The sequence below is a fragment of the Hypanus sabinus genome, chromosome 10, assembly GCF_030144855.1.
Source record: "Hypanus sabinus isolate sHypSab1 chromosome 10, sHypSab1.hap1, whole genome shotgun sequence".
Classification (NCBI taxonomy): Eukaryota; Metazoa; Chordata; class Chondrichthyes; order Myliobatiformes; family Dasyatidae; genus Hypanus; species Hypanus sabinus.
The window spans coordinates 143,668,030-143,678,639 of record NC_082715.1 but is presented as its reverse complement, the minus strand read 5'-3'; the positions used below and the strand labels follow the sequence as shown (position 1 = coordinate 143,678,639).

Below are 10,610 nucleotides of genomic sequence, written 5' to 3'. Positions count from 1 at the left end.
AGAGCTTTATCGTACAAGACGTCTGTTCAAGAATCTTAGAACAGTGGGTAGATAATCTTATAACACAGCCCAATGGTCCATTTTCACAGCCTGCCAAACCTCCAGTCTCTCACTACACTTGATGACATTGCATGCATGAGCTTTGATTTTGACTCCTCGTGCTCCGAGGCTGGCTCTCCTCGCCCTTACTCCCCTTGCTTTTAACTGGCATTTAATTTTATTGCGCACTGTGAAAAGGAGCTTCGAAGGTCTTCCACGGTTTCTCAGCTGAAATCCCTTTGCAGGAAGAACAGGAGACACTGATAATACTCATTACATTGAGGGCAAAACAATGGAAAAGTGCAAAAGTTGTAGTGGGATCCAAAGTGGAACAAAAAGAAAGGCTCCAGTGACAACGGAATCATAGAGACAGGCACAACTCAGAGTTGGAGAGGTTGTCAGACCATTGGGGAGGGGATGTGAAAGAGAAGTCTGAAAGAAGTCATTAGTTCTATAACTTGGTAAGCAGGTATGTTACTGTCACGTGCACTGAGGTACAGAGAAAACCCTGTTTTGCGTACCGTTCGTACAGATCAGATCGATACAACAGTGAACTGAGGTAGAACAAGGACAGCACAGTGACAGAGTGCAGAATGCAGTGTTACAGCTCCACAGATGCCGCCTGGCTGGCTGAGCTCTCCTGTTCTCCTTGCAGCTTCTAGCATCTGCAGTTGTATTTGATTTCCAGTTTGAAAGAACTGTAAAGACAGATTAAATCCTTAACTCCACCTCATCCGGGGTCCTCATTCATTGTCACCGATAACCCTGGGTTGATACTGAATGTCGAAGCCCAAAGGTCAATTGGAAGTCGAGAGGTTGAGGCCGGACGGCTGAAGCCCCAAGCCAGTGGGCCCACCTCGGAAGTGAAAGGCCCAGAGTTTGCGAATCCTCTGGAGGCTGGAGGCCAAAGCTGGTCAGAGGACTGTGTGAGTGGGGATGGGAGCGAGGGAGGAATGGGGCTTGTTTTGGTGTTCTTGTCTTGTTGCCTGATATGCCTTGATTGGTTACATTCCATGTTGTCCTGGCAAGCATGGTGAGCACGCTATGTTGCCACACTTGTGGGCTGCCCCCAGCACATCCTTGGGAGTGATGGTTGTTAATACAAACAACACATTTCACTGTATGTTTCATAGTTCATGCGATAAATTAATCTGAATAGCCCCTTCTTGTCTCTTCAATGTCTTATTTTTATTTTCACCAGCTTAGTTTGCTCTGTTATTCTTTGGGCCACTTTATTGTTTTGCGCTCATCGCTGTAATTATTGTTGTTATTTATTAGTCTGTGAGATTCCAGTTCCTGGGTATTAACATCTCTGAAGATCTTTCCTAGGCCCAACGTATTGATGCAATTATGAAGAAGGCACGCCAGTGGCTATCTTTTATTAGGAGCTTGAGGAGATTTGGTTTGTCAGTAAATTTCTACTGATGTACCATGCAGGGCATTGTAACTGGTGGTATCACTGTCCAGTATGGAGAGAGCACCGCATAGGATGGGAAAAGATGTAAACTCTTCCAGTTCCATCATGGGCACCAGCATCGAGGGCATCTTCAAAAAGCAATGCTTCAAAAAGGCAAAGTCAATCATTAAGGACACTCAGCACCCAGGACAGGCCCTCTCCTCATTACTACCCTCAGAGAGAAGGTACAGGAGCCTGAAGACTTACAATCAATGTTTTAGAAAGAGCTTCTAGACCTCTGCCATCAGATTTCTGAGTGGACATTGAGACCATGAACACTACCTTACTAGTTTTGCTCTCTTGCTGCACTGCTTATTTAATTTTTATTTGTATTTCTTTTTGCAGTTTATAGTCTTTTTATGTTTTGCACTGTACTGCTGCCCCAAAACAACAACATTCATGACATATGTCAGTGATAATAAACCCGATTCTGATTCTGAGATTCGTTACACTCTGGTGTAAGTAACAATAAACTGATCCGAATCCAAATCTGAAGATCTCTCTGGTCTGAAGCACCGTTAGTGCTAATGACGGAATAAGCTTCAAGGTGCGATTTGCCCCATTTGTGCATTCTACTGCAAACCCTGGAGCTGCACCAGGGGGTCCTAGGCTTTGTTTCAACCCCATCTGATGTTGTGAGGAGCAGCTGGTAGTCAGGGGTGTCGCCGAGAGAACTGCCTTCATCCCAAGCTCCACTGAAAGCGTGGAAGCCCACAGAGAGGATCTGTCCAGTATGGAGAGAGCACCGCATAGGATGGGAAAAGTTGTAAACTCTTCCAGTTCCATCATCACTGTCCAGTATGGAGAGAGCATCGGCAGGGAGTTTGGAAACACCATGGGAGGGTGAATAAGGGGTGGTTCCTGCAGGAAAAGGTAGGGAAACAGTGGGACATGGAAGTAGAACGCCGAAGCAGGGTTTCATCCTGAAACATCAACAGCTCCCTTTTGCTCCACAGATGTTGCCTGACCTGCTGAGCTCCTCCGGCAGACTGTGCGTTGTTCCAGATTCCAGCATCTGCCATCTCTTGGGTCTCCATGGAAACGGGGTGATCTCACAAGATCTGCAAGCGCAAGGTCAGTAAAATATTTATCCAGGCTTCTTTATATTTTGGCTCAATTAAGACTTTGTTTGCAGTTTCTACGGCAAGAAGCTACTGAAACTTGAGCCGCAATAAAGAAAACTGAGGAATTCAATTAAATTACCTTTCAGGAAGGTGAAAATGCTTCAGAGAATTAATTTCTGATCTGCTTTGAAGCATTGTCTGACCTCCACTGCAAGACCAAGGAAGCTCTGCACAATCAAAGTGCCAACATTCAGAAGTGTTAAACCCAAGTTTCATCTGTTCCCACAACTGGATGTGTAAGATTCCCTGGTGCTATGCTGAAAAACAGCAGACGAGCCATGCCTGGTGTCTCAGCCAATATTTATTCCTCAATTAACATCGCTAAAACAGATTATCTGATCATTATCACTTTCCTCTGTGTGGGAAGTTTACTGAGCCAAAATTGCCTGCTGCATTTCCTGCGGCACCACAGCGGTTCCATTTAAAAATATTTTCATTTATTGAGGGAAACAAGAGAGTGCAGATGTTGGAATCTGGAGCATCAAACGATCTCAAAAGATGCTGGAAACCCACACGAAACGCCGCCTGGCCTGCTGAGTTCTTCCAGCACTCTGCGTGTGTTTCTACAAGCAGTCTGCTAGAGGAGCTCGGTGCGTCGAGAGGCATCTGGGTGAGGGAAGGAACTGTCGGCGTTTTGAATCAAAACTCTTGCTTCTTTGTCTCAAAGTTGCTTTATCCGTGGAGATGTTTAAACCCCAACCTCAGCTGTGGGTTAAACAGGTAAAAGTGGCAGATTTCCTTCCTGGGAGGACACTTGTCAATCAGATTTTTTTTATTATGTCCACTTCAAAGGGATGAAGATCAAAGGTGAACATTATTTGTCACGTGTGCATCAAAGAATTGAGACAGACAGTCAAGCCTATCAATGGCTAACACAGTCCGAGGAGGATCTGGGGGCAAGTCATCACACTTCCGACGCCCGTATAACATGCCTACAAATCAATAACCTGTCTGTCGGATGAAATGGAGCACCCGCAAGAAACCCACGTGGTCACGGGGAGGATGTACAAACCCCTTACAGGCAGCAGCGGGTGTTGAACCCCAATCGCTCACGTGGTATAGTGTTGTGCCAGTTGCTATGCCACTGAGCGGCCCACACATGGTGCTACAGGAAGTGCTCTGAGCAGCTGGTTATGGGTTGCATTAAATCCCATCATCCCGTTATATTGGAAACTTTACCCATTCTCCGATTGCTCCAATCAGTCCACTGATGCCATCATAGCCTCTGCACTCCACTCCGTCCTGTGCCCCACCTGGAAAATATTGCCTCACGCGCAAAGATGCTACTTATTGGCTTCAGTCCAGCATTTAATACCATCATTCTTCAGAAGCTGGCGAGTAAACTGATCTCGTTGAGTGTCAACACCTCTTTCTGTAAATGGATCTTAGACTTCTAGACAGAAACACCACAGTCAGTCGGTGTTGGCAGTCCAGCACCATCGGTCTGAGCACTGGCCCACTGCTGACGCGGGACTGTATTGCCTAGTCCCAGTTCCCAACAGAATCAGCAAGTTCACAACAGTGGCTGGCCTCATCAACATCGATGACAAGTGTTACGTACCCCGTAACTGGGTCACTTACCAGCAAAGATAGAGAGGTCCTTTGAAGTCTGATGGTACTATTTTTAACAGTATTTATTGATAAAAATACACAAAAATAATATCAATGCAAACATACAGATGATATACGTCGTCAATACAAAATCTAAAAGCGCGGGTATAATAATAATCAATAAGAAATAGCTCTATCATTGTCTAGGGGATAATGTATTGTCCGATGGGAATATAAAAGTCACTTTAGTTCGTTCAAGCTGCAGCTTTTTGGTTGGAGAGAAAGACGGGTTAAAACTTGCCCATTCCTTTAATGATGTCAATCCTTCGAGAGTCGTTGGGAGTTGATTTCCCCGTTGTTAGCTGAAAACCGTTCTTCCGTGGTAAAGGACCACCGATTCCGGGGCAAATGAAAACGGACGCACGTGGCCTTCCCACCGGCTTTTGCTAATACGGGATCGCTAGCGTTTCTTCTGGTGCGTCTGAGGGGCTGTTCCCACAGACCTTCTTTTATCCTGACTCACAGGGTCTCAGATGTCAATCAGGTTGGGGGTGATGCAATCCCTCCACCAACCAGCCCACTTTGCCTGAGGGCTTCCACGTAGCACAGTATTTTAATACACAATTCCGTCTCCAAGAGACAATGGCCGTTTCCAGTAGCTTTATATCGCCGGGGGTGGGGGGGGTCAAGACATTCCAAACGTCTCTCTCTCACTTCCTGGGTCTCCTGACCCAAATCAATAGCCATCCTGCGATTCTCAAAAACGAGGGGGCTGCAGGCGTAACACAAGAAAGGTAGTAGAGCAGCTGGTGGAATGGTATGAGCACAACAACTTGAGTCTCGATGTGGACAAGACCGAGGAGATAAATATGGACTTCAGGAAGGTGGAGGCTGACTGCTCATCACTGCAGTTAAATGGCTTCTCTGTGGAGAAAGTGAGGAGCATCAAGTCTCTGGGAATGTACGAAACAGACGAAATCACCTGGTCCCTCAACACCACCTCTTTGGTCAAGAACGCACAGCAGCATCTTCACTTGCTGAGGAGATTGAGGTGGGTGAGGCCCCTATCCACCACCCCCAGCCCATTCTAACCAATTCTTACAGGAGCACTATCGAGAGTGTCCTGACCAACGGCATCATCATCTGGTCGGGGAATTGTAAGGCATCCGACCTCACTGCTGAGAGGATCAACAAGGTCTCTCATTTACCCATCAGAGGTTTTTATCCAGAGGGCTGTGTACACAGGGCCTCATCCCTCCCATTTGCCCAACAAGGAAGGGTGGTGAGGTGACAATGGAAGTCAAAAACAGCATAAAAGCAAAAGAGAGGGCATATAATATAGCAAAAATTAGTGGGAAGTTAGAGGGTTTGGACATTTTTAAAAACCAGCAGAAGGAAACTAAAAATATAAGGATAGCAAAGGTAAAATGTGAAGGACAAAGAGCCAAAAAGTATCAAAGAAGATACCAAACATTATTTTCAGATATATAAAGAATAAAAGAGAGGGAAAAGTGGTTATTGAACTGCTGGAAGATGAAATTGGAGAGATTGTAATCGGGTCAAGGAAATGGCGGATGAATTTAATAAGTATTTTGCATCACTCTTCAAGGGAGAAGACACTAATGTTATGCTAGAAATTCCAGAGTGTCAATGGTCAGAAGTGAGTGTAGTTGCTATTACTAAGGTGAAGGTGTTTGGAAAACTGAAAGGTCTGAAGATAAATAGGTCATCTGGACCAGATGGACTACACCCCAGGGTTCTGAAAGAAGTAGCTGAAGAGATTGTGGAGGCATTAGTAATGATCTTTCAAAAATCACTAGATTCTGGATATGGTTCCAGAGGACTGTAAAATTGCAAATGTCACTCAACTCTTTAAGAAGGGAGGGAGTCAGAAGAAAGGGAATTATAGGCCAGTTAGTCTGATTTCAGTGGTTAGGAAGATGGTTTAGTCCATTACTAAGAATGAAGGCCCAGAGTACTTGGAGGCACATGATAAAGTAGGACAGAGTCAACTTAGTTTTCTTAAAGGGAAATCTGGCCTGACAAATCGGTTGGAATTCTTTAAAGGAATAACATGCAGGGTCGACAAAGGAAAATCGGTTGCTGTTGTGCACTTGGATTTTCAGAAAGCCTTTTACAAGGTGCCACACAAGGCTGCTTAAAAAGTTGAGAACCCATGGTATCACAGGAAAGATATGAGCATGGATAGAAGATCGGCTGCTAGGCAGGAGGCAAAGAGTTGGAATATAGGGAACCTATTCCGGTTGGCTGCTGATGACAAGTTGTGCCTCTGCTTCTTTTTATGTTTTATATCACGATTTGGATGATGGAATTGATGCCTTTGTGGCCAAATTTGCAGATGATACACAGATAGGTGGAGGAGCTGGTAATGTTGAGGATGTACGAGTCTCCAGAAGGACTTGGACAGATTGGGAGAGTGGGCAAAGAAGAAGCAGATGGAATATAGTGTAGGGAAGTGTATGGTCATGGACTTTGGTAGAAGGAATAAAAGCCTAGACTAATTCAGGACATGTTGTCGTCTTGTGCCATCATCAGAAGGAATGTATAGGAGTCTCAGAGCTCACGGCACCGGCTCAGAAACAGTTATTACCCCTCAACCATCAGGCTCTTGAACCAAAGGGGATAACTCCACTCAGCTTCACTTACCTCATTATTGAAATGGTCCCACAACCAAGGGACTCACTTTCAAGGACTTTTCATCTCATGTTCTCGACACTTATTGCTTATTTGTTTATTAATATTTCTTCTTTTTGTATTTGCATCATTTGTTGTCTTCTGCACTCTGTTAAATGCCCCAGTTGGGTTGTCTTTCAATGATACTATTATTGTTATTATTCTATAGATTTATTGAGTATGCCCACAAGATAATAAATCTCAGGGTTGTATATGGTGACATATGTGTACTTTGATAATAAATTTACTTTGAACTTTGAGTGTGACTAGAAAATGATCTAAAATCGTGAGCCTCGACACAGGCAAGGTGAAGGGTTCTCCAACCAAAGATGATTGACTTTGATCAATGATTATTTTTAAATTTAAGATTGAATTGGGGTGAAATTTGTATCTGACCATCCATGGTAAACATGTGAATGAGTTTCAGCTGACATTTGTGCCTGTTTTCTAATATTTGGTTCTGATCACTCCAATGGAGCCCAGTGTTTAATGCGTCTACCTCGGGAACAGTGGTATTGATGTGCGCATGTGGAGGCAGGTCATTGATCTATTGAAAAGATAGCATCTTAAAGGGCTGAATGGCCTCTAATATGACTGATAGATCAGATAGTTCACCCTGGTCAGGTGTAGTGACATCATCATGTCCCATCATTGCATCACCATGGAAGCAACAATTTTTCTATGTGATGTAATGTCAGACAGCGATGTCATCCCATAGTCATCAAGAAACAGTGTCACAAGACGCCAGAGGAATTCACAAGGTCAGGTAATCCATGGAGAAAATGGACAGTTGGCGTTCAAAAGATGCTGATGATCAACTGGCTATTCCCCTCCAGAGACACTGACCTGCTGAGCTCCTCCAGTGCTTTGTGTGTGTTACTCAAGATATCCAGCCTCTGCCAAACCTTGTGTCTGTTGCCACCAAAAGTCTGCTAAGAACTAGTTAATCACAGACAGAGGGCTTGGCAGAGACACACAGCCTAAATGAAAGTATAATTATGGAGGTTGTCACATGTGCAAAACTGAAGGAAGATATAATGTCTCCTCAAAACTACTTGCTATGGCACCCCTGATGTGCTCTAATCATGTGTCACAACCGAAGCCAATCAGTAAACTCCAAGATCTGGGCCTCAATATCCCTTTGTGCAATTGGATCCTGGATTTCCTCACTTGTAGACCACAGTCAGTCAGATTGGATTGGCAAAAACATCTCCTCCACAATCTCCATCAGGACAGGAGCACCGCAGGGATGTGTGCTTAGCCCCCTGCTCAACTCATTTACACCTGTGACTGTGTGGCTAAGTACAACTCCAGCACCATATACAAGTTTGCTGATGACACCTGTGTTGCCTTATGGCATGTGTTTAGTTTATAATATTTTCGCTTAGTAATTCATTTGTTAGCATTTTTCTAGTTAAAGTTAGGATTGTTTAAAGTAAATTCATTGTCTGTAATATATCGCGGCATGCGATGACATCATATCCATTTTCGCCGCGTCTTGTGGGAAAATACCGGTTTGGAGAAACGGGAAGGTGGGGGGGCACACATGTGCGATATCAGCGCAAGAAAAGTTGTCTTCTACGCATTAGAAACATAGTGAAGCAACGCCGTAAGTTCATGAGATAATCAATATGTTGAATTAAAATGTTAATGCTGATTCTGTTAAAAGTAATGACAGTTGATAAGGTTTATGTTTTCGTTAGTTAAAGAGTTGCGGATAGTTTGTGTTAAAGCAGTCAATGGTGTAGGTAGATTCTGACTGTATGCTGCACATTAATGCAATGTAGTTGTTGTAGTTTTACTTTTGCAAGTATTTATGATGTAAGTGCGATATCAAGAAGGAAACAAATGCTGTACAAATCTTGTATTGTTTTGTCAACAGTTTTCACCATACATTAATGAGGAAGAGTGAACAGTAAACGGTTAACCTTACTGCGACCCTGTTTTCATTGACTACGGTTTACCTCGTTGTTTAGTTCGGCGTTCTCTTACACCCGAGAGAGAATACTACAACACCACTGTTGTGAACTGTATCAAAGGGGCTGATGAATCAGCATACAGGAGGGAGATTGAAAACTTGTCCAAGTCGTTTTATAACAACACCCTCTCACTCAATGTCAATAAGACCAAGGAACTGATTGTAGACTTTAGGAGAGGGAAACCAGAGAGGTCTGTGAGTGAGTAATCATCAGAGGATCAGAGGCAGAGAGGGTCAGTAACTTTATATTCCAGGGTGTCACTATCTCAGAGGACCTGTCCTATGCCCATCATTTAAAAGTAATTGCGAAGAAAGTATGACAGCACCTCTATTTCCTCAGGAGTCTGTGGAGATTTAGCACGTCTTCAAGAACCTTGGCAAACTTCCACAAACGTGTGATGAAAACTGTGCTGGCTGGCTGATACAGGAGCATCAATGCTTTTGAGCAGAAAATTCTACAAAAGGTAGTGGATTCAACCCAGTACATCACGAGTAAAACCCTCGCAACCATTGAGCACATCTACATGAAATGTTACTGTAGGAAAGCAGCATCCATCTTCAAAGATCCTCACCACCCAGGCCGTGCTCGTTTCTCACTGCTGCCATCAGGTAGAAGGTACAAGGGCCCCAGGACTTGCACCACCAGGTTCAAGAACAATTACTATCCCTCAGTCATCCAGAATCTTGAACAAAAGGGGAAAACTACACACATTTATGGACTCTGTTATCTTGTTATTTCATGCTTGTTACTACTTATTTATATCTGCATTTGCACAGGTTGTTCACAGTTTATAGATTTGCTAAGTATGCCCACAGAAAAAGAATCTTGGAGTTGTAAAGTAAATTTTACCTTGAAATTGTGAACCGTCATCTCTTTTGATACCAGCAGCCGATGGTACAGAATTACTAACTCCTCTCCTTGTGTAGCAGCCTTGATTAAGTGCGTGAAGGTGTTCAGAATAGCAAGGAGAGAACTGATGAATTTCACAGAACTAAGGTTTACTTCTTTACTATTTGTGAGTTAATTATTGTGCTTTGCTGGTTCAGGTCAAGCCTCCCCAGGGATCAAGGATCGGGGATCAACTTTATTCGCCATATTCGTATAGATGTATTAGGAATTTGCCATGGTGCATTGGTCAGGGTACAACAGGCAACAAAAAATAACATTCAACAATTATAACAAACAAAATTGCATAAAAATGGAATTATATATAAAAAGCTAATAAAGTTCGAGTTTAAAGGATGGATTTTGAATAAAATGTGCACAAATAAATAAATAAAGACCACATATATTCACAATGTAAAGAACACTATAAAAAGTGGTTTGAAGTGTCTACAGTGCAGTACAGTGACTGAGGCAATACACACAATAGAACTAAGCATGGAACAAAAACCATGCAATGTATAACATTCATGGAACTGAATTGGTCCAGGTCGATTTAATTGTTATGCTATCAGTATTGATTTAACCTGAACCAATTATTAATCAAATGCTTCACGGGTTAGATACTGTGTTGATCTGACACAGATTATTTATTCAAATGAATGCAACCCTAATGAGAAAACTTATATAATGCTGGTGAATTTGAAAACCATTGTAGTACTTGTTAATTAATAGACTGGGTAAACTAAGTAAATTATTAAACTGATGTGAACTGAATAATTTCTGCACTGATAAAACTGAGTTAATTATAAAGTTGATCTAACCCATTTTTCATTTTATAATTCTAGCTAGTTATTAAATTATTATTAACAGTTGTTAATTCAT

General features: G+C 42.9%; 1 long non-coding RNA gene across 1 annotated transcript; it reads left to right on the top strand.

Moving 5' to 3' along the window:
* The first annotated feature begins 360 nt into the window (after positions 1–360).
* LOC132401193 (uncharacterized) lies at positions 361–9,707 on the top strand. The gene is made up of 3 exons (XR_009514521.1): positions 361–965; positions 2,452–2,569; positions 8,747–9,707. It is a non-coding gene; the product is annotated as an uncharacterized LOC132401193 (long non-coding RNA).
* The last annotated feature ends 903 nt before the right edge of the window (positions 9,708–10,610 follow it).